We start from the raw sequence: 21,571 nt of genomic DNA on the forward strand, positions 1-21,571 counted from the left end.
AAGGAGGCCATTCGGCCCATCGAGTCTGCACCGACCACAATCCCACCCAGGCCCTACCCCCACACCTGGAATGAGGCGTCTGGAGGGTTCAAATCTTCCTTAAGAAATCAGTCCCACAGGGATTTTCTATCACCGTCTGGCTGCAGCAGAACGCAAGGATTGACTAAGAATATAACCTGTTTTGGGATTTCCTGGACTCGCTCAACCTTAATAGGATGCACTAATATCATGAGCAGGCTGTAAACCCATTATAACACATTTTATTGGGTGGCACGGTGGCAAAGTGGTTAGCACTGCTGCCTCACAGCACCAGGGACCCGGGTTCAATTCCGGCCTTGGGCGACTGTCTGTGTGGAGTTTGTACGTTCTCCCCATGTCTGTGTGGGTTTCCTCCGGGTGCTCCGGTTTCCTTCCACAGTCCAAAGATGTGTAGATTAGGTGGATTGGCCATGCTAAGTTGCCCCTGAGATGTGTAGGTTAGGGGGATTAGCAGGGTGAATCATGGGGGTGAAAAGTACTGCGGATGCTGGAATCTGAAACCAAAACAGAAAATGCTGGAGAAACACAGCAGGTTTGACAGCATCTGCGAAGAGAGAATAGAGCCAACGTTTCGAGTCTGGATGATCCTTTGTCAGGGCTGAATACTTGGGGTTAACGTGGATAGGGCCTGGGTAAGGCGCTCTGTCGGACAGTTGGTGCAGACTCGATGGGCTGAGTGGCCTCCTTCTGCACTGTAGGGATTTTATTGTACGTATCATTGCCGAGTGAAGTGCAGCGGTCCCAGACTGCATACATTTCCACGGGGTTCTATGTAAAGCAAATATAAGCCCTCACATGCTGGGATTCTGGAACAGAATTGCTAAAATTTCATATTCATTCTCGCTGGACTGAGGGAACATAGTATTACAAGAGGGAGACAAGGTTCTCGGCTAGCAATCATAAATCGTCTCTTATTCTGTGATGACAAGTATTTCTGTTATTTCTATGAGCCTCTGAGGATCAAAGTTGAAGAATTCTTATGTTGTCATGAACAGGAGAAACCACATGACCCCGTTCACGGCCTAACATTTCTTTGGCTTTCACTCACCCCAAGAACACCTGTTATGACATAACAACTGGAACAAAGAATTATACAGCTCAAAGATTAAATAATTATTTCTCTGCGCCACTTCTCAAAGACGGAGTCAGTAACATTTATTTTATCCTAACATGACAGGCCCTGACTTGGAACTTTAAAGAATTGGCTTTGGTGACCTAAAGCAGGCTACGGGGGCTGCCGGTAATCCAAAAGGAATTCAGTACGGCAATTTGTTACCAGGAAAACTCAACAAAAGCATTTCAGAAACTCCGTGGCAGTTCATGCAGGAAAACAAAGCTGTCGCAAAGCAGGAGGAATGCGACATGTGCGTGTTTTTAAAATATGGCCTGCTGTGATAAGTATGTCCGACTTTTTGTCCCTTTTTCCTGCCTAATTCCAGCCCGGTCTGTGTGGAGCCAAAATGGATCCATTTGAAAATGGGTCACAGCTGTAAAAATGTTGCCTTGAGAAATGGAGAAGAAAGTCGGATAAATGCCTAGCTAAGAACGGGATCGAAGGTTACAGAAGGGAATGAAGGGAGGAATAATCAAATACTCCAGGCATTGTGATGTTTCCCGCAGTGTGTGGAGACGCAAGCTACGGATAGCAGTTAGCTAATTTTGAATAATGGACATTCATAGAATCATAGAACCCCGACAGTCTGCCCCGACTCTCCGACAGAGCATCTGACCCAGGCCCTATCCCCCCCTAACCCCACATATTTACCCTGCCAATCCTACTGAGGTGCAATCTAATATTGCTAATCAACCCAACCCGCACATCTTTGGACTGTGGGAGGAAACCGGAGCACCTGGAGGAAGCCCACGCAGACACGGGGAGAACGTGCCAACTCCACACAGGCAGTGACCCAACGCCGGAATTGAACACAGGCCCCTGGAACTATTAGGCAGCAGTGTAGACCACTGTGCCACCGTGCCGCTCCTACACATTGTGTGGAGAGTTTGGTGCCTGTCAATAGAATTTGTAGACCTGTCCCATAGATGAACACATTTCAGCTGCAATCCATTCAGGGTTGATATTTACATGTGTTCTTAAGAACTCAAGAACATAGGGAATTGGAGCAAAAGAAGCAATGGATCTCTTGGCCTGCTCTGCCATCCAATAGGATCATGGCTGTTTTTCACCTTGACTCCACTTTCTCAGCCTGCCCCCATTTCTACTGATTCCCTTCAAACCCAAACTCTGTTGGGTCTGGGATTTTATCTTGGTGCTGGAACTCCAATCCACAATGTGTCAGGAACAGTCAATGATTTTCCAGGGAATGGCCAATTAGTGGCCAGAGGCCAAGCTCAACATTTAACTAAGGAGAACAGGCATGCTCCCCGATGCTGGAGGAGCCATTGGACGCCAGCACTGAGAGAGAGCACTGAGAGAGTGCCAGTCTGCCATTGACTCAGAGAGAGAGATAAGGAGCCTCAAGTTGTAGCCACCCTCTAAACAGCCGCCAGCCCCATTGTGGAGGGGGAGAGCTCCCTCTTGTAACAATATTTCTGCATGGGTTGGGTGGGGGGAGGAATGCTGGAACACCCCCATCCCCCAAGCCAGTCTGCTATCAAAAGGTTCAGTCCCACTCCACTGGCCATGTTTTAGTCTCCGCAGTGGGAATTCAATGTGGGGAAGGGACCCCAGACTGAATTGCTTCAGATCATGAAGGATCCAAACATTGGTTTTTAATTCTTGCTGATGTACAGCAAGACTGGGGAACTGATTTTGAACAGAATGGTATGCAGGACGGTACACCATGAAGTGCGTTGAGTGGGTTGCTACCATCCACAGAATGGACAATACACAATACCACATCAGATGGTGACTCCAGCAGCTCACAGAGTGAAACATTCAGCAGCAGCTGCTGGCTCTGTAATCCAATCCCACATGTGTGAACATTTGTTATTGTACTTGGCCTGCATCACCAGCAAGTGTTGCCTTAAGCTTCAGAGTTCCCTCGTCAGCCAAACTGCCTTCACCGAAGCACGATTGGAGGACACAGCAGCCGCCCTGATGTCCAAATCCAATGGACAGAGCAAACTTGCCACTTTCTGTTTAATCCGAGGCCAGCCTCACCTGCAGCTCTGACAACACAAATGGAATGTACCTGTTGTTCGCTTGCCGCCCACCTTCAGCGCTCTCCATTTTTATCTTCTTTGGCAGCCCCTCAGAGTCGAGGATGCCTGATTCCGGTCAGGAATGCCCTGCGTTTGCAGTCAAGGAGACCCTGGATCACCTCATTGTTTGCATCGAGCCAGTCTTGGTGTTCCCTGTTCGAGAGCCCATGTCTCTCCTCACAGCTGCTGACTATGGTGGCCTTTAAGGTGGACCAGGTGTTAAGGACGCTCTGCGGCTCTGGCTCATTACTTGGTACCCGGTTAGCTGTGAGGCGCTGACTGAGTAGCTCTTTCCTCTCTGGGGCTTTGAGTCCAGCGACATTGAACCCATCTGCTGCTGCCGGTTTGGGGCCAGGAACTCGCTGCCGGGGGAGGTAGTGGAAGCAGATACAATTGTGACTTTTAAGGGGCATCTTGACAAATACATGAGTAGGATGGGAATAGAGGGATATGGTCCCCGGAAGGGTAGGGGGTTTCAGTTCAGTTGGGCAGCATGGTCGGTGCAGGCTTGGAGAGCCAAAGGGCCTGTTCCTGTGCTGTAATTTTCTTTGATCTTTGCTCTTTGTTCTTTGTGATGGAGATGGGAGAACTGATTAGTGTTCAGTCCAACAGTCATTGTTTCCAGTCGTGGTGCGGGTAATGTGGACATTCTTGCAGTCCCTCACTCAGACAATGACAGAGTCTATTAGATGACAGTGTTTGGAGCAGTGGTGTTGCCATGAGGTCTTCTGCTAATCCTTCTGGTGTAACAGGTTCATAATGACCAGGTCATGTTCCAGACATTTTGTCAGGAGGAGGACTCTACTGGCATTTGTTTTCCCCATGCTTCCCCTACCTAACATGCCTTCTCTACCTAACATGCCCCCTCTACCTAACATGCCTCCCCTATGTAACACACCTCCCCTGCCTAACATGCCTTCTCTACCTAACATGCCCCCTCTACCTAACATGCCCCCTCTACCTAACACTGCTCCCCTACCTAACACTGCTCCCCTACCTAACATGCCTTTCCTGCGAACACTCCTTTCCAAAGGTTTATGTTCCTCCCCTCTCCAGCAGTGACGTGATTGAGGAAAATCAGCTCATCTCCCTTCAGGATGCGGGGCGGTGATTGGTCAAGGCTGGAGTAGAACGCGTCCTTCGTGTTGTCTGCTGTGTCTGGGGTTGGGGCAGACTGAACTGTAGCAGAGCGGTATAGACCGGAGCCCTCACTGCAAACAACTTCTTCTTGCTGCATCAAACCTACTTCATTATTCAGTCCTGGCTTTCACACACGCCAAAGGGAACATGTTTGTTACATGTTTAAGTGAACCATGAAGAAGAGCTATTTGGACAGATGTCTAATATGACATAAACATAAGATCCACTGGGACCTGGCTATCAGTGAAAAAAGATAAGAATAACCAAAACTTCCTTCATCTGTTCTCAATATGTTCTCAAGAGTCTGTGAGAGCATTGCATGAAGTGTCCGCCTGAATGAAGCAACTCATTGGTGATTGCAAAGAACAAAGAACAAAGAACAGTACAGCACAGGAAACAGGCCCTTCGGCCCTCCAAGCCTGTGCCGCTCCTTGGTCCAACTAGACCAATCGTTTGTATCCCTCCATTCCCAGGCTGCTCATGTGACTATCCAGGTAAGTCTTAAACAATGTCAGCGTGCCTGCCTCCACCACCCTATTTGGCAGCACATTCCAGGCCCCCACCACCCTCTGTGTAAAAAACATCCCTCTAATCTCTGAGTTATACTTCGCCCCTCTCACCTTGAGCCCGTGACCCCTCGTGATCGTCACCTCCGATCTGGGAAAAAGCTTCCCACCGTTCACCCTATCTATCCCCTTCATAATCTTGTACACCTCTATTAGATCTCCCCTCATTCTCCGTCTTTCCAGGGAGAACAACCCCAGTTTACCCAATCTCTCCTCATAGCTAAGACCCTCCATACCAGGCAACATCCTGGTAAACCTTCTCTGCACTCTCTCTAGCACCTCCACGTCCTTCTGGTAGTGCGGCGACCAGAACTGGACGCAGTACTCCAAATGTGGCCTAACCAGCGTTCTATACAGCTGCATCATCAGACTCCAGCTTTTATACTCTATACCCTGTCCTATAAAGGCAAGCATACCATATGCCTTCTTCACCACCTTCTCACCCTGTGTTGCCACCTTCAAGGATTTGTGGACTTGCACACCTAGGTCCCTCTGTGTTTCTATACTCCTGATGACTCTGCCATTTATTGTATAACTCCTCCCTACATTATTTCTTCCAAAATGCATCACTTCGCATTTATCCGGATTAAACTCCATCTGCCACCTCTCTGCCCAATTTTCCAGCCTATCTATATCCTGCTGTATTGCCCGACAATGCTCTTCGCTATCCGCAAGTCCAGCACATGGGCTTTGGGTGAAAAATGTCCTGAGTTGGCATTCCTGATTGCCATTGGACGAGAATGTATGTAGGATGGGGTTTGGCTCCGATGGCTTCATCATTGAATAATCTATCAACAACATTATCAAAGTTCAAAGATAAATATTGGATGTGTGGATAAGATAGCAGAAGGTCCCCAACACCTTTGTAAGTGCGAACAGTCACCACCCCTAGGAAAAAGGAGAAGAGAAAATAGCTCGATAATAGTTTATAGAATATTGGAGCTGAGGAACTGGAGTAGGTATTCAGTCCCTCGAACTAGCTCTGTCATTCAGGAATGAGAGATGATTAAATTGAAACATACAGGACCCTGAGGGGAAAGCTAAAAGCAAAATACTGTGGATGCTGGAATCTGAAACAAAAACAGAAAATGCGGGAAAATCTCAGCAGGTCTGAGAACATCTGTGGGGAGAGAGAATAGAGCCAACGGTTCAAATCTAGATGACCCTTCGTCAGAGCTGAGTTTGACCGCTCTGACGAAGGGTCATCCAGATTCGAAACATTGGCTCTATTCTCTCCCCACAGATGCCGTCAGACCTGCTGAGATTTTCCAGCATTTTCTGTTTTTGTTTCAGGATCCTGAGGGGACCTGACAGGCTGGATGTAGAGAGGATGTTCCCCCTTGTAAAAGAGACTAGAACCAGGGGACACAGTTTAAAAATAAGGGGGATCATCTTAAAAAAAAATTAAGATGAAGATAAGGAGGAATGTTTTTCTCTCAGAGGGCGGTGAGTCTGTGGAACTATCTTCAGTAAGAAGTTTAACAACACCAGGTTAAAGTCCAACAGGTTTATTTGGTAGCAAAAGCCACACAAGCTTTCGAGGCTCTGAGCCCCTTCTTCAGGTGAGTGGGAATTCTGTTCACAAACAGAACTTATAAGACACAGACTCAATTTACATGAATAATGGTTGGAATGCGAGTACTTACAACTAATCCAGTCTTTAAGAAACAAAACAATGGGAGTGGAGAGAGCATCAAGACAGGCTAAAAAGATGTGTATTGTCTCCAGACAAGACTTGTCTGGTCTGGTCTTGTCTGGAGACAATACACATCTTTTTAGCCTGTCTTGATGCTCTCTCCACTCCCATTGTTTTGTTTCTTAAAGACTGGATTAGTTGTAAGTACTCGCATTCCAACCATTATTCATGTAAATTGAGTCTGTGTCTTATAAGTTCTGTTTGTGAACAGAATTCCCACTCACCTGAAGAAGGGGCTCAGAGCCTCGAAAGCTTGTGTGGCTTTTGCTACCAAATAAACCTGTTGGACTTTAACCTGGTGTTGTTAAACTTCTTACTGTGTTTACCCCAGTCCAACGCCGGCATCTCCACATCAGAACTATCTTCCCCAGAGAGCATTGGAGGTTGAGTTGTTGAATATATTTTAAGGCAGCATGGATAGATTCTTGATGAACAAGAACTGTGTACATTCCTGGTCACCCTATTATAGAAAGGATATTATTAAACTAGAAAGAGTGCAGAAAAGATTTGCTAGGATGCTACCGGGACTTGATGGTTTGAGCTATAAGGAGAGGCTGGATAAACTGGGACTTTTTACCCTGGAGCGTAGGAAGCTTAGGGGTGACCTTATAGAGGTCTGTAAAATAATGAGGAGCATAGATAAGCTAGATAGCCAACATCTTTTTCCCAAAGGTAGGGGAGCCTAAAACGAGAGGGCATAGGTTTAAGATGAGAGGTGATAGATGCAAAAGGGTCCAGAGGGGCAATTTATTCACTCAGAGGGTGGTGAGTGTCTGAAACGAGCTGCCAGAGGTAGTAGTAGAGGGGGTACAATTTTGTCTTTTAAAAAGCATTTAGCCAGTTACATGGATAAAATGGGTATAGAGGGAAATGTGCCAAATCTGGGCAATTGGGAATATCTTAGTGGTAAAAACTGGGCGGCATGGACAAGTTGGGCCAAAGGGCCTGTTTCCATGCTGTAAACCCCTATAACAAGGGAGTCAAAGGTAGGCAGGAAAGTGGAGTTGAGGCCACAATCAGATCAACCATAGTGGATCAGGCTCAAGGGGCCGAATGGCCTCCTCCCACTTCGAATTTGTCTGGTCATATGAGATCATGTCTGATGTCCTCATTGCTTGTCTCTGGATAAGCAATATATTAATTTGCCCTTACCATTGCTAAGAACCAGAATAACGTCACCACATTATTATAGTATGGGCAAGATTTTCATCTAGTTTTGTTTCTTCCTTATTCCTACCATGTACACCAACCCTAATCAACCAATAAATTACATCAAACCTACAAAGTACTTACAGATTTTAAATGCTGAGATTCAAATTCAGAGCCAAGGATTTGTCTTCTCGCCAAACCACGAATCTCAGACGCTGGCCAACATGAGTTCTATATTTGGATACGAATGCCACCCTCATTCATTCGCTACCAAAGTGGAGACATATTAAACCAGTTACTCGCACTCTCTCCCGCTCTCGCTGCCATACATATTAAAATCAAAACTCCTCTCAAATCCAAGGTGAGATTTCAGCATTTAATTTCACACTTTGTCTCAATCTGCTCCTCAGTGTGGAAATGTGGAACAGATCTTTCCATCGGTCCCATGTATCTGAATTTGAAACCTTTGTTCATGGCAGCTGGAACTACACTGCAAAATTTATCACAGATACTGCGAAATGATTGTGACTTTTAAAAAAAAAAAAGATCCTGGCTGGAATCGTACCGTCCCGCCTGCCACAGGAATCGGAGCGGGCAAGGGGTGGAGAATGGGAAGGTCTGTTGACCTTGGGCGAGGTTCTACAGTTTCGGGATGAGCGAAGCTTTAAAATCCCGCCCCCTAACTTTGTTTATGATTCAAAGCAGCAACCTTACAGTGTTTGTGTTGAAGAAATGGGTTCAATGTTCGACGATAAGAACAGGAGCAGAAGTAGGTAATTTGGCCCATCAAGTCTACCCCACCATTCAATGAGATCCCTCCTTGTCCCCATAACTCTTGATTCCCTTAGTGATTAAAAATCTGTATATCTCAGCCTTGAACATACTTAATGACCCAGCCTCTACAGCCCTCTGTGGTAAAGAATTCCACAGATTCACTCACTAGGAGTGGCACGGTGGCACGGTGGTTAGCACTGTTGCCTCACAGCGCCTGGGTTTGATTATCAGCCTGGGTCACTGTCTGTGTGTAGTTTGCACATTCTCCCCGTGTCTGCGTGGGTTTCCTCCGGGTGCTCTGATTTCCTCCCACTGTCTGAAAGACGTGCTGGTTAGGTGCATTGACCCGAACAGGCGCCAGAGTGTGGCGACTAGGGGAATTTCACTGTAACTTCATTGCAGTGTTAATGTCAGCCTTACTTATGACTAATAAATAAACTTTATCCTCTGAGAGAAGAAATTCCTCCTCATCTCTGTCTAAAATGAGTGACCCCTTATTCTGAGCTGCTTCCTTCTTGTCCCAGACTCTCCCAGAGGGAGAAACAACCTCTCAGCATCTACTCTGTCAAGCTCCCTGACAATCCTATATCTCTCAATAAGGTCGCCTCTCATTCTTCTGAACTCCAATGAGTACAGATCCAATCTACTCCACCTCTCCTCATAAGAAAATCCCTCTATACCCGGATCAACCGAGTGAGTGTTCTCTGGACTGCCTCCAATAACAGTATATCTTCCCTTAAAAAAGGGGCAAAACTGTTCACAGTATTCCAGCTGTGGTCTAACTAGTGCCACGTATAGTTTAAGCAAGATGTGGGAGTTAGGTGGATTAGCCATGCTAAATTGCCCTTGAGTGTTGGGGGGATTAGTGGGGTAGATGCGTGCGGTTCTGTGGATAGGGCCTAGGTGGGATTGTTGTCGGTACAGGCTTGATGAGCCGAATGGCCTACTTCTGCACTGTTGGAATTCTAAGACTTCCCTACTTTTATACTCCATTCCCTTAGAAATAAAGGTCAACATTCAATTTTCCTTTCCAAGATGCATTGACCTGAACAGGCACCAGAGTGTGGTGACTAGGGGAATTTCACAGTAACTTCATTGCAGTGTTAATGTCAGCTTACTTGTGACTAATAAATAAACTTTACTTTACTTTACTTTTTACTTGCTGAACTTGCATGCTGGCTTTTTTGTGATTTAGTGTCAAAGTTTGGACATTAATGGCCCCAGAGATTTATCCAGAATGTGGGAATTGTGTTTATCTTAAACAGTTTGGGCTTGTACTCGCTGGAGTTTAGAAGGATGAGAGGGGACCTGATCGAGGTATATAAAATTTTAAAAGGGATTGATAAAGTAAATGTAGATCAAACATTTCCTCTTGTGGGGCAATCTCGAACAAGAGGTCACAGGGTATAGGCTGAGAGGCGATAGATTTAAAACTGAGATGAGGAGGAACTACTTCTCGCAGAGGGTGGTGAATTTGTGGAACTTGCTGCCCCATCGCGCGGTGGAGTCGGAATTGTTGAATGTTTTCAAGAAGAAGATAGATATATTTCTAATAAAGAAAGGGATAAGGGGATATGGGGAACAGGTGGGGAGGTGGATTTGAGATCAGGGAGAGATCAGTCATGATCTGATCCCCACTCACCTGAGGAAGGAGCAGTGCTCCGATAGCTCGTGATTCCAAGTAAACCTGTTGGACTTTAACCTGGTGTTGTGAGACTTCTTACTTATGATCTGATTGAATGGCGGAGCAGGTTCAAAGGGCTGAATTTGCCTACTCCTGCTCCTAACTCTGATGTTCCGATGTTCCTTTTGGTATGAGTGAGATGCAGGAGAGAGATTACCACTTGATAGAAACTATCATTTAGCTCAGAGGACACCATTCAGTCCATCATGCTGTGCTGACTCCCTGCTAATTAGTTCCAATCTTCTGCCTTGCAAATCTTTCCTTTTTAAAATATAAATCCAATTGCCTTTTCTGCAATGCCTTCTTTATTGGGACGGTTGAGCTGTGTTGACTCGAGCGGATTTCCCCAGCAGCACATGATCATAATTAAGAAGGAAATAAGGACAATGTTTCCATCTTTTCCAGTGAACAAATGCATTAATACTAGCAAAATTCCAGATGAACAGGAGCGGGTCTATCATCTTTCAAGTACTGTCAGTTTAATTCAATCGAGAAGCCTTCTCTTTGGAGAAAGCAGCTGGCCCTCTGCAGTGTGCAAGCAGGTGCAGAACACTTGTGGAGCTCCCTCAGATCTCAATCACTTATCTAAACAAGGGATGTGATTGGGATTTGGCCATCCGAGTTATGAGCAATAACTTCAGTTTTACCTTCAGGTTTTTTGAATGTCAGCCAGACATTTATTTTTCAAAGGGATGATGCTGCAATGAAAGTTTGTTGAAATATTGTGAGGACCGGTGTAAAAATCAGAATTCTGGTCATATGTTTGCAGCACTTTAAGGCAGCAGAATCCAACGTCATTTCACCGGCCGAAGAAACTTAAATATTGAGTAAGACACGGCAGAATATTTGGTTTCGTTCACGAGTTAGTGTTTCAGAGCTGTCAGCTGTTTATTCAAAACTGTTTAGCCCCTCAGCAGTGTAGTGTGCTTATAGGAACACTCTGTAACAGTAGCCAGTTTTGACATTAACCCATTTGTTTCGATGTCTGATTGACATTTTTAAAATGGATTTTGCCAAGTTTTCTCGTATTAGGGCCTTGCTTCGTCCTGCCAGCTTTATGGCGACACTTGAGCAATCGACCTCTTAAACAACCTCGGCTATTTCCCACAGAATCTTATTTCTTATGACATTGCCCGCGACAACACTGCAGTATTAACAACACAGCAGCGGGGCGACACGGTGGCACAGTAGTCAGCATTGCTGCCTCACAGACCCAGGGAGCCAGGTTCAATTGCCAGCTTGGGTCACTGTCTGTGTGGAGATTCCTCCCACAGTCCAAAGACGTGCTGGTTAGGGTACATTGGCCATGTTAAATTCTCCCTCAGTGTACCTGAACAGGCGCCGGAGTGTGGCGACTCGGGGATTTTCACAGTAACTTCATTGCAGTGTTAATGTAAGCCTACTTGTGACTCATAAATAAACTTATTTACTGCATTAAGAGAGGATAAGATCAACAGTTTGAGCCCTCTCCTTCAAGCGGCCCATTTAAAGCTGACACAACGGCCAGAATTCTCCCACCCGTTCACGCCCCGCCACCCCCGCCAGTGACAATTTGGCGCTCAGCCAAATCTCCATTCACTGCAGCGGGACTGGAGAATCCCAGCCACGGGCGAGGTCAGAGAATCCGGCCCCAATTACATGGCACAGCCTAATGCTGTGATTTGTGATATCAGCCACTTGGCCAGAATTTTCCATTCTCGCAACCGCCGCGAGCGAGAAGAGAGGATTTGGTGCCCAGCCAATTCTCTGTTCACTGCAGCGGAAATGGAGAATCCCAGCCACGGGCAAGGTTGGAGAATTCCGGCCTTTATACTCCTGCTTCGCTCAACAAATCTTCCGGATGATACCAGCTTCTAATTGCATTTATTTCAAATTTGCTATTTTGTTTTGTACAACAAGCCATCTCGGAAAAAAATTCATAAATTTTAACCTGTGCCATCTCAGGGCAGAGTGGTTAGCACTGTTGCTTCACAGCGCCAGGGACCCGGGTTCAATTCTGGTCTTGGGTCACTGTCTGTGTGGAGTTTGCATGTTCTCCCCATGTTTCCTCCGGGTGCTCCGGTTTCCTCCCACTCTCCAAAGATGATGTGGAGATGCCGGAGTTGGACTGGGGTGGGCACAGTAAGAAGTCTCACAACACCAGGTTAAAGTCCAACAGGTTTATTTGGTAGCACGAGCTTTCTGAGTGTCACTCCTTCATCAGATGAGGAAACCCGCCTCACCTGATGAAGGAGCAGTGCTCCGAAAGCTTGTGCTACCAAATAAACTTTTGGACTTTAACCTGTTGGATTGGGTTAGGCACAGTAAGAAGTCTCACAACTGGTGTTGTGAGACTTCTTACTGTGACTCTCCAAAGATTTGCAAGTTAGGTTGATTGGCCATGCTAAATTGCCCTTAGTGTCAGGGGGACTAGCTAGGGTAAATGCATGGGGTTATGGGGATAGGGTTTGGGTGGGATTGTGGTCAGTGCAGACCCGATGGTCCAAATGGCCTCCTTCTGCACTGTATGATTATATGATTCTATGATTCGACGGAAGAGCAAGCTATTTGCTAATGAAAGGGTTAATTATCACCAAAAATCTTTAAAATCAGTTTTCTTGGCACCGAATGCCATTACCACGTATCTTTCAAAGTACAAATTCTACAACTGCTATTGCTAAATTGTGGAAATTCTTTTACAATAGGATTTCTACGTCTGATCCATTTTATTTTTTTCCATGGCATGGGGCTGCACTTCATGTTACAGACAGGCAGATGTTTCACTCCAAAATGCAGATTTCTTCCCCCACGATGCGCAGAATTTAACAAAATATATTCTTTCATGGGATGTGGGCGTCGCTGGCCAGGCCAGCAATTGTTGCCCATCCCTCATTGCCCTTGAGAAAGTGATGGTGAGCCGCTTTCTTGAACCCGCTGCAGTCCATGTGGATGCAGTCCAAGCTGGCATGCAAGTTCAGCAGGACTTTGATCCCGAGACACTGATGTAACCAAGTCCGGATGGTGAGTGGCTTGGAGGAGAACTTGGAGGTGGTGCTTTTCCCAGGAATCTGCTGCCCTTGTCCTCCTAGCTGGTAAACGTTGTGGGTTTGGAAGATGCTGTTAAAGGAGCCTTGGTGAGATGCTGCAATCCTGTTCAGCAGCTCATATTGGACCAGCAACCATTCAAATTATTACCAAATCAGACATTATTTGTCGATGTGCTATGCATATTGATCTATAGAATCCACTGACTCTGTCTACACTTCCCGCTGCCTTGGCAAAGCAGCCAACATAATTAAGAACCCCACGCACCCCGAACATTCTCTCTCCCACCTTCTTCTGTCGGGAAAAAGAGACAAAAATCTGGGGTCACGTACCAACCGACTCAAGAACAGCTTCTCCCCTGCTGCCGTCAGACTTTTGAATGGACTTACCTTGCATTAAGTTGATCTTTCTCTGCACCCTAGCTATGACTGTAACACTACTTTCTGCACTCTCTCGTTTCCTTCTCTATGAACGGTATGCTTTGTTTGCATAGCTCGCAAGAAACAATACTTTTCACTGTATGTTAATACATGCGGCAATAATAAATCAAATCAAATCAAAATAGAAAGCTTTTCCAATTTGATAGTGACGCCACATGCCACATTCTGCTTTTATTTAAAATTATTTTCGAATGAATGATAATTGTAATAATTAGCCCATTAGGAGGGGTATTTTAATTCAGTTTCAGGCTCAAATAATGTTAATGTTTTTCTTCAGTCACACAAACAGCAACTCAAATATTCATAGATACACCAGACAGTGAAAGGACCAGGATCATGAGCTAACATGAAGAACATATTGAGGCAAAGTGAATGTGGAGCCGATGTTGGGTTTTATTCTGCTCTGAGCTTGTATAGTCTTTCCATATTGAATGATGTGTCTGCCATTCCTCTCAGGGGGTGCGGCTGATGGCTATTTTTAAAATGCATTCTATAACTGGGCGTTGAGCCTTATCAGTAAATCCAACTTCATCTCATTACGTGTTAAACTGAAGCGTAACCATATTCCACAGCAATATCTGAAATAATTAATCCCTACACGTATTAAGAAAATCGCAACTGCAATTCTTAACTGACTCTGTTAGCATGGCGATGAAGGACAATTGCCACAAGAGCACACACTAATGGTGCAGTGAAAGTAGTGTTTTGTCCACGGGTATGCCGCCTGAAGCATTTTGTCAACAAGCAAGGTACTTTCTTCAAGTTCCCAACATTAAGCGACACAGATGTGTGATTTCAAGGTGAAATTATGATGTAGCCTTTGGGTCTAAAGGGATTTTTTAAAAGTTTATTTATTCATGTCACAAGTAGGCTTACATTAACACTGCAATGAAGTTACTGTGAAAATACCCTAGTCACCACACTCCATACACGTCGCGTACACTGAGGGAAAGTTTACCATGGCCAATCCACCTAACTAGCACGTCTTTCGGACTGTGGGAGGAAACCAGAGCATCCGGAGGAAACCCATGCAGGCACCAAGAGAACGTGCAAACTCCACACAGACAGTAGCCCAAGCCAGGAATGGAACCCGGGTCCCTGGCGCTGTGAGGCAGCAGTGCTAACCACTGTGCCACCGTGCTGCCCTATCAACATGCATGTGTGATTTCAGGAAGAAGCTTGATATAGCTCTTGTCGTTAAAGGGATCAAGAGATATGGGGAAAAGGAGGGATCAGGATATTAAATTTGATGATCAGCCATGACCATAATGAATGATGGAACAGGCTCGAAGGGCCGAATGGCCTACTCCTTCTTCAATTTTCTATGTTTCTGTGGAACGACATGGGTTCCAGAGTTTAGGTGGTGAAGGGTCTGATTCCCAAACAGATGTTATGTGGTCAAGTGTTGGCACTTCTGTCTGTGACCACAATGCACCCATTAGTGCATGGACCAGATCTCCAGCGATCTCAGCTGGGTTGTTAGATCATAGCTCAAGAGGGGGAAGAGCTGACAGGATCTCCTAATGTTAGCTCGCTGACCATACAGTGAGTAGCTTTGTAGGTGAGTGTGGAAAAATCTCATGGGTTAGACTGATCTGACCACATATCAATGATCAAATCCCAAATGAGCAGATAAAAGAGAAGGGAAAGGCATATTCTTCTTCAAGCATTAAACACAGGTTATGAGAGGGGAAAAAAATGAAATCCGCCGGGGAATCAGCAAACAGCTGATGTTAGCAGCTGCTGAGTCTGTGTTTATTAAGTTGTTTGGTTTATCAGTCTTATTATGTCCCTTCCAGACAAAGAAAATAGACTGCGGATGAGTAGACACTAAACGCACTGAAAAAAAAATACACCCCTTCAAAATATCATGTGAATGTGGAAGGAAAAGTTCCAAGAATTTCAACCATGTGTTAAGTTTGAAAGCAGCAAGCGTCTATCTTTCTGATCTGTGCTGCTTTATGATAATTGCAAAATTCGTAAAATAGGGCAACAATAATCCATCCAATTAAACTTTTTTCTTTCATGTAGTTCTTACTTTTATTACCTTGTAAAATATAAATGCATTTTCTATGGAACCTTAATGGGTTTTTTAATAGGCTAGGATATGTTAAAGGGCATATGGTTCTGTTTTACTGGTGATACTCTTGGGGGAGGGGACAGGGAGGAATGTCTCTTTAAGGCTGGAACCTCTCGAAGGCTCCAAAATGTGCTTGCTTGCTCCTTGGCCCCGAGAAAACTGGCGAGTTTTGATTTTGCTTCTTCGGCCAAACCTCGTGAGCGGCAGGAGAAAATTGAAAATCCGTCCTCGGGAATTTAATGTAACTGATCCGAGATCATTTTGGACGGACCTGGGTGCTGTGGTGGAACACAGCAGGCTTGCGATTGGACAAAACCTCCCTTTAATGTTGTCCCAGCACGGCTGACATCTGGCAACTGACACGAAACTGACATGCAGGCGAAATGAAATTCCTTTGTCGAAAATTATTCCACGGGCAGTGCGAACAAATTTATTATCCAGCACCCAGTCCTGCTGCACAAATCAAACATTAATTTATGGTGAAAGACATTCTCTGGTGCTAAGTCTCTAACTAATTCTGGTCTGGCTCGTTTGCAGTTTTTCCCAGCTAGCAGATTAAAATATCCTGTGTTTACATTCTGGAAGGATAATTTCACGGCTGCAAGAAAAGGTTCTGAATAATCCTGAGCTATTCATGTATATGAAGAGGTGACAATGTAAATAAATAGCGCACATAATTGAATAGAAGTGGTTGGGTGAAAGCACATTCATCGCCTGTGAATTTTAGTTTGACCAAGTTTCCTCGCACAAGTCACCCACTGCATTTCGGGGCATTGGAAATCATTATTGGAAGTTTATTTGTTATTGTCACAAGCATGCTAACACCAACACGGCAATGAAGTTACTGTGAAAATCCCCTAGTCGCCACGCTCCGGCGCCTGTTCGATACACTGAGGGAGAATTTAGCACGGCCAACCGGCACGTCTTTCGGACTGTGGGAGGAAACCGGAGCACCCGGAGAAAACCCACGCAGACACGGGGAGAACGTGCAAACGCCACACAGACAGTGACCCAAGCCGGGGAATTGAACCTGGGTCCCGGGCGCTGTGAGGCAGCAGTGCTAACCACTGTGCCACCGTGCCACTTTACAGATAGCCCGGTGGTTAAAGCTAAGGCTCCATGTAGTTTTAAGACAAACAGATGATTGCAAGTTAAATTCCGATGAACAAGTTAACTTCACTCCATTGGCGTTACCATACCTCAGACTTGAAAGGGTAAAGTTCATATATTTTTACACGTCAACTAATATTTATCCTTCAACCAACAATACTTTAATAGATCTTTTTGATCATATCTCTTGCTATTGTTGTGGCACCTTGCTATGCACATATTAGCTGCTGTATTTTTCTAGTTCATGGAATCATAGAATCCTACATTGCAGAAGGAGGCCGTTCGGCCCATTTATTCTGCACCAGTCACAATCCCACTCAGGCCCGATCCCCATAGCTCCATGCATTTATCCTAGCTAGTCCCCCTGATACTAAGGGGCAATTTAGCATGGCCAATCCACCTAACCAGCACATCTTTGGACAGTGGGAGGAAGCCGGAGCACCTGGAGGAAACCCATACAGACACGGAGAGAACGTGAAGACGCCACACAGACAGTGACCCAAGCCGGGAATTGAACCCGGATCCCTGGCACTGTGAGGCAGCATTACTAACCACTGTGCCGCCCCGTGCCATTATAACACTGACTACATTTCAAAATGTTTCATTAGCTTTGGCACCACCTAAGGTTGTGAAGGCTCTACATAAATACAAGATGTTTTTTTCTAATGTCACTGAAAAGTGGTTTTGATTCTCACCGATGCTACATTTGTTTGAGAAATCCTGAGATTGAGTTCGACATCTTATTGGAAGGAACCTCACTCTGCTTCACTCAAGAATCAGATAAGTAGTTGTTTAGTTGTACAAAACTTAAATATTCCTAAAAAAATACATTTTGTTGAAGTTTTTCATCTTGTACTCATCAGGACAATCACAAGAATTCCGGTGTCAGAGGAAAGAACAATGTTATATTGTGCGAGAGGAGAGTGCTGACTGGTTGACAAGTGGACTTTGATTAGTAAAGGCATTGTGTTGCCATGAAAAATGCAATCTCATGAATGGGCCTAAAGCTGTCACTTCCAGCCCTGAAAATAACCCAGTCTGCCTGAGATTACCCTGGAAAGTGTCGCAAACATATGAGCGACAGGTGAAGCTAGCTGTTTCACGTTGTTACTATGCAGCAGCAACACAAATGGTTTTTGTCACTAACAGGATGCTGCCATCAAGCCAAAAAGATATTCTGCCGATCACACAAATTAGTGATTTGGTCGGTGAATTTCAGTGCCAGTGTGGTGCTGGCTGTGTAGGCTGTATGTCCCACAGATTGGCTGATCACATCAAACAGCATGTCCCTTCCACTGTTCACAATGGGTAAGCTACAGATTAGACTCATGCTTGCAAAATTCAAAACGCAGGTTCCAACATTAGATGTGATTCTGTGATTGGCCAACACTTGCTAAATAATCCTCAGTGAGCTAAGAATTACACTGACAACCAATTTAAGCTTGTCAGTTGGGCTCTAAGTTTGCTGCACCTATATGCATTGGAAGCTACATATATTAATGCAAAGGGCTCTGATAGTTGCAGACACAATGGACAGGTACACACATTGCACCTGTTTCAGCTAAACAAAATAAGTGACAGCCATTCATTGGTTCAGTCCTCAGGACAATGCAATCAGAGTCAAGCTGCCTGCTATAAATTTTCAAACAATGCTTGGCAGTTAACTGTCAGTTGCCATTAACTGGTACATTCTCCAACAATGTCTCTGTTAATCAGCCCACTTGCCAACCAATCAGCACTCTTTTCTCATGTGGTATAAAGTTGGTGGTTCCCTGATATTGGTATTTTTGCAATTGTCCTGATGAGTGCAAGATGAAAAGCTTTGACAAAATGTCTTTTTTCAGTCATACTCCAGAATTTCACCACCTCTTTCGCATTGGTGTGTGTTGAAACCATTTCACACCAGCTCATCAATTGTAGCGTATCACAGCCCAAGTCCCTGAATGTTATCTTTGCATGGCTCAATGGCATTCCCCAGCTGACGGGCATGATATTGCCCATTTTTGCTGTGTTATTTAGAACTATTCTTATTCTTAGTGTCATGGACAAATATATGTGTGCTGTCTTACTGGTCTTAATCAGCTGGTGAACTGCACTTCACTGGGGACTCTAAGGTTAGTTTGCACAATTTAGCATAGCGCTTATGGGTATCAACATGAAGCTTTGAAGTGAGCATTGCCATGGATTCATGGGGGTCTCTCAGACTATGCAGTGACCTGACCAGGGATAAGGCATAACTAGCTTTTACTGTACTGCAAGAAAAGGGTTGCATCATGGAAGGGGCATTGTAGCACTGAGTAAAGGGAAGGAACTCCCTTTATAAATAAGTTAAAATTTGAGGGCACTGCCATAGCTGAGACAGTTTATCATCAATCCAATTGACAAGCACGGAATCAGACAAGTGAAGCAATTATGCCCACTCAAGCAACACGAGTTCCTCCGAGTGGCAATAATTTCTCCACGAGTTTTAACACCTCATGTGCAGCCTTCAAAATTAACAGAGTATTCTGGAACAGCAGAACGATTGTGCAGCTGGACAAGCCCCCCCCCCCCCCCCCCCCACCCCCCCACCCCCCCGGAGATCTGACCATGGAACACTCACAGAGAAATATGCTTCAAACATCCTAAATTACTGTCAGGTAGACATTGATCATTCACCCTCACGCTCATACCAACCGGTGCAGTGTTGGAGCACAGTTTAGGATTAAATCAATGCCTGAGATGAGAGCAGAAGATCCAATCGAGTGGCCAAAGCTGTGCAGTTGGTCATGTGGGTTGAGGTTGGGTTGGGGAGTGTTGTGGTCAACTTTCATGCACACGCCACCCCCACCCCCACCCCCCACCCCCCCCCCCCCCCCCCCCCCCCCCCGCCACCCTGCTGGGCATAATTGGGCGGGGGGGTGGGGGGGGGGGAGGGGGGCAGCAGCAGTCCCCATCATGTGTAAATGAGCATGTAGGCTGAAATGAAAGTCACCATAATCCCAGATGACCATAGACTGCTCCCCTCTGTTTCGAGGGGGAGAGCTGACTGGTGGTGATTTAACTTGTGGGTCACCACACATCAGGCAAGAGGCAAGATTGCCAAGGCGGAACTTCATGAATAACCTCAGCTGGTATGGGAATTGAACCCACGCTGTTGGCACCACTCTGCATCGCTAACCAGCCGACCAGCCAACTGAGAGGCTGCAGTGACAGGCAACGCCTCAATCAAACACGGACCTTAGGAAAGAGATGATGATTTTTGTGTTTCTCTTTCACTGATGGTGTAGAGAAGATGGAAGCTGTGTGATTGCTGCCTGCATTATTGCTTCTCAGCAAGAGGGAAGAAGGGGAAGAATGCGATGGAAGTTCCTGGCTCTCCAGAGGGAGAAGCCGAGTCCTCAATACCAAGGAGCAGCACGGCATCTTCCAGATGCAGAGGACAATCCCCAGAGAGCCGTCATGCCTAGGCGCCTCACTAGATCCTGGTCTGCGGATGTCACATGAGCAAGAAGCAGCACCATCGATGCCCGCGCGTGTCAAGGGAACTAATCACTCACAAATGTCACCTTCTGCAGGATTTGGTGCCATGGGGACTTGGAGAGCATCCACTGACAGTGGCACTAAAGGTTACCACCGCACTCAACCTATACAGCAGTTGTCCCTTCCAGGGCTTCACTGAGGACCTTTGTTGGATTTCACAAGCCTCCACCCACAAATGTATCTTGGAAGTCACAGGCACCATTTTTGCCAAGACATACAATTTTGTCAATTTCAACAGGGATCAGGCATGTTAGCTGCATGGAGAGGCTTTACTGAGATTTTTGGATTGGCACAGGTGCAGGATGCTATTGACTACACTCAGGTGGTTCTAAAATCTCCCTGGGACCAAAATATCCAGTAGATCAACTGCAAAGGCTTCCATTTCAAAGGTGGTATAAACGATATGCTTTGTCTGTATAGCGCGCAAAAAACAATACTTTTCATTGTATCCCAATACATGTGACAATAATAAATCAAATCAAATCAAATCTTCACAAACCCTGGAAATGCAGTTCACAGCGGCTCCTTCCCAGAGGAACTAGCTGGAGGAAAGGGGCACACCCCAGTCCCATGAGCTTTTGTACCAGGTGAACTGTCAATCATTGCTTCTTCAGCTCTATCCAGTAGCAGCACCAAAAAGGAGCAGAAGTGATTTACATAGAGAACCAGGGAAGGTTCGGTGTGAGGGGAAGTGGGACTTCTTACAGTAACTTTTTTGAGTTCCTTGCACTGAGGAAGAGTGCGTTCTTCCTTTGCGATTTTACTGCTGAAGACTAAACAGGAAAGAGTGCTCATTCTCCAATCATATGAATGAGACTTGATGGTCAGGTGAGATGTTCCAGTTTGAAGGGTTTGACATTTATTTGGAGGTGTGTGATGAGGAGCTATGACAGTGGTGACAAAGGTAGAGTGAGGGCATAGATCAGCTAGATAGTCAACATCTTTTCCCAAAGGCAGGAGAGTCTAAAACTAGAGGGCATAGGTTTAAGGTGAGAGGGGAGAGACACAAAAGGGTCCAGAGGGACAATTTTTTCACACAGTGGTGAGTGTCTGGAACGAGCTGCCAGAGATAGTAGTAGAGGCAGGTACAATTTTGTCTTTTAAGAAGCATTTAGACAGTTACATGGGTAAGATGGGTATAGAGGGATTTGGGCCAAATGGGGGCAATTGGGACTAGCTTAGTGG

Source organism: Mustelus asterias, chromosome 9 (genome assembly GCF_964213995.1).
Source record: "Mustelus asterias chromosome 9, sMusAst1.hap1.1, whole genome shotgun sequence".
NCBI classification, from domain to species: Eukaryota; Metazoa; Chordata; class Chondrichthyes; order Carcharhiniformes; family Triakidae; genus Mustelus; species Mustelus asterias.